Below are 4,076 nucleotides of genomic sequence, written 5' to 3'. Positions count from 1 at the left end.
GTTAGTATTATTCAAAAAAAGGTGGTAAAGCTTCATCAATGCCATCCATTAAGGCTGATGGTTTTTGATACTTGTGTCAGTGCCTCTGAGAGATGGACCATTCTTGATCTTCACATAGAATCATAGAATTGTATGACTGGAAGGACCCTCGAGCAATCTTCTAGTCCATTCCCCTGCACTCAAGGCAGGACTAAGTATTATTTAGACCATCCCTGACAGGTGTTTGTCCAACCTGTTCTTAAAAATTTCCAATGATTCTGCAGCATCCCTAGGCAATTTATCCCAGTGCTTAACTACCCTGGCAGGAAGTTTTTCCTAATGGCAAACCTAAATCATCCTTGCTGCAATTCAAGCCCATTGCTTCTTGTCCTTTTGTCAGAGGTTAAGCAAAACAATTTTTCTCCCTTCTCCTTGTAACAACATTTTATGTACTTGAAAACTATCATTTTCCCTATCTTTTCTTCTCCAGACTAAACAAATCCATTTTTTTTCCAATCTTCCCTCATGGGTCATGTTTTCTAGACCTTTAATCATTTTTGTTGCTCTTCTCTGGACTTTCTCCAATTTGTCCACATCTTTCCTGAAATGTGGTGCCCAGAACTGGACACAATACTCCAGCTGAGGCCCAAGCAGTGTGGAGTAGAGCGGAAGAATTACTTCTCGTGTCTTGCTTACAATACTCCTGCTAATACATCCCAGAATTATGTTTGATTTTTTTGCAACAGTGTTACACTGTTGACTCATATTTAGCTTATGATCCCCAGATCCCTTTCTGTAGTACTCCTTTTTGGCAGTCAGTTTCCTGTTTTGTATATGTGCAATTGATTGTTCTTTCCTAAGTGGAGTACTTTGTATTTGTCCTTTATTGAATTTCATCCTATTTACTTCAGATCATTTCTCCAATTTGTTCAGGTCATTTTGAATTTTAATCGTATCCTCCAAAGCACTTGCAACCCTTCCCAGCTTGGTATCATCCGCAAACTTAATAAATATAAATGCCATTTTCTAAATAATTGATGAAGATATTGAACAGAACCAGACCCAGAACTGATCCCTGAAGGACCCCATTCGATATGCCCTTCCATCTTGACGGTGAACCACTGATAATTACTTTCTGGGAACGAGAGTAATTATCCAACCAGTTTTGCACCCACCTTATAGTAGCTCCAGCTAGGTTGTATTGCCCTAGTTTGTTTATGAGGTCATGCAAGACAGTATCAAAAGCCTTACTAAAATTAAGCTATACCACATCTATGGCTTCACCCTTATCCACAAGGCTTGTTACCCTGTCAAAGAAAGCTATTAGGTTGGTTTGACATATTTGTTCTTGACAAATCCATGCTGTCTGTTACTTATCACCTCATTATCTTCTAGGTGTCTGCAAATTGATTGCTTAATTATTTGCTCCATTATCTTTCCTGGTACAGAAATTAAGCTGACTGGTCTGTAATTCCCCAGGTTAGCCTTATTTCCCTTTTTATAGATTGGCACTATATTTGCCTTTTTCCAGTCCTTTGGCATCTCACCCATCTTCCATGACTTCGGGAAGATAATTGTTAATGGCTCAGATGTCTCCTCAGTCAGCTCCTTGGGTATTCTAGGATATATTTCATCAGGCCCTGGTGACTTGTCTAAGTAATTTTTTTACTTGTTCTTTCCTTATTTTAGCCTCATGCATTATGTCATGATGAGTATAATCAAACAATCTCTCTGTAACCACAAAAATAGAATTACTTCTAGAAAATTTATAAACACGATCAGCTGCTTCATTGCACTAGAGTCTTCAAAGAAAATCTTCCACTTTTTCCATGTCAAAAGTACATGTATGTAGAGCAAGATCCTGCACACCATTATCATGTTAGCTCTAGAGGTATACAGGAACTGTAACATGAAGGGAAAGTAGAATTTTCCTTGAAGTCTCTGATAATTATTGTAGATGGAAAGAAAAGAGCTAGAGGCTGTACTTAATAGGGCCGTTGTTAAAGTGCAGTTGATCTGTTTAAAAAATTATCCTTGAAATGCTGCTGAGGTCAGATATGCTTTGACTGATCTGCAGCATAAATGCTGATCACACAAATTAAAGATGCTAATGAGGCAATGTAACTCACTCAAATATTACAAGGATCATGACATTGTGGGGAAGTTTTTATGTTTGAGGCATTTTCTTTTCTTCTGTTCTTTGCATTTCAGACTATGGATTACAATTTAAAAAAAATTATACATGAGGAGGAAGTTCAGGATTTGGCTCTATATTTGGAATTGTTTGTTTAACCTGTTTAAGATAGTTCACTCAAGTTTCTCCTTTAAGAATCTCAGTTAATTCCAGGGAGTCAGATGCAAACACCAAAAAACTTATTTTCTTTCACTCTATAATTGAACTCTCAAAAGTAACCTCTGGTGTTAGCCTCATAATGAGTCACACAACTAGGCCTGATTGCCAGGTTGGATGTGAGACTAACTAGCTACTATATCCCTCCTTAAAGCACACCGTAGGCCAACCAATCCTGGAGGAAACTTTGTGAGGTGAAACAGAACTTTCCAATTAAAACTCAATGCCAGATCTCATATTCCTGAGCAATCTAACTGTGGAGATAGTAAAAAGTCATCGCCAAGCACATTTGTCCACAACCAGTGTTCTTGAGCCAGCTTAGAGGCTTCATGCCAGGATATGGAACAGAAATGAGAATGCAGGTGCTGCTGGATGATCTCTTCCTTTCTACGTGCCTATAGTTTTAGGCTTCTCATTGGTATTTTACATGGTTGATAATAGGATGTTGTTATTCTGCCAAACAGATGTGTGGAGGTCAAGAGAAATGCCTTGACATTATTTAAATCTTTCCTTGATGGTCTCAATGCTGCTCAAAATTAGACTGGCTGCCACAACTCCAAAGGCACCACTTTGACAGTGAGGCATCAACAGAATACAGCAGGACTCCAGCTATGGCCCTTGTCTCCAGCCATGCCACTAGAGGCTCAAAAGGAGTGGTATAGAGTTGGCTCTATTCCACCAGGAGATTTCCCTACACAAGTGGAATATCCAGGGAGACAATTAAGCCAACTTTATCACCGCTTAGTGCTATTGAAGCAGTGCAAAGCAGCCTAAGTGGGGAAAGGAACTGACCCAAATACAGTAGAAATAATTGAGCTTTCTTGTAATAGTCTGTGGTTGAAATCCTGGCCCCACTGAACTCAATGACAAAACTCCCATTGACTTCAACGGGGCCTGGATTCACCCTATGACTGTTATTGAACTGTACACATAAAGCCTTCCACACAGAGACTACTATGTATATCCATTGTGGTACTTCACGGTGCCCCTAGAGAGAGGAAAAACAGGACGGAAAAACCAAACACAACATTTCAAGTCTTTTATTAGAAAGTTTATTACATTAACCTACAAGCATATTCGGTGATATAAATGGTAGTGAAGGGTAATATGATGAGCATCAGTCATCTTTGGAAAATAGAAAACATTTCAACATTGCAACAGGTTTTTTGTTACAATCGAGATACAAGCTAGACACCGTTTGTAGGTTTTCTTTAAAAATATATATTATAATTCAATCATATCAAAGTGGAGTGTAGCTGGGGTAAAACACTGAAAATATAATAGTTAGGCCCAGTGCTATGGCACTAGTGTTAATCGTACCAAAAAGGGCAAGGTTTTCTGTACAATAGTTCAACAAGCACCCATCCGTTTTAAGTCATTTAAACTGCTATATACAGTCTTTAACACAAAACATTTTTGTCAACATTAGCTCTGTATTCTTCAGTATGGATCTTAAAGATGCATTGTCCTATTCACGTGGCTCAGTGTAAGGGTCATTACTTGGAAACACAGCCCTACTCAACAGTCCAGTTTTAGTCACAGTATTTTGAAAATCAAATACATTTTTAATAAATGTGCTCACCAATATTTATACTTTTTTAAAACTTTATTTCATTAGTTTGATTTTGCAGATTGTGATAAAAAGGATAAGCACAATGAAGTCTGTTCACCCCTCAATCTGTATGTGCAGCTCCAATTAAAATTAATGGGAGTTCTCTGTGTAAATGAAGATGAGGGCAAAGTTTAA

The sequence above is a fragment of the Gopherus flavomarginatus genome, chromosome 3 (assembly GCF_025201925.1).
Source record: "Gopherus flavomarginatus isolate rGopFla2 chromosome 3, rGopFla2.mat.asm, whole genome shotgun sequence".
Lineage (NCBI taxonomy): Eukaryota > Metazoa > Chordata > Testudines > Testudinidae > Gopherus > Gopherus flavomarginatus.
Note: the sequence above shows the minus strand (reverse complement) of the source record.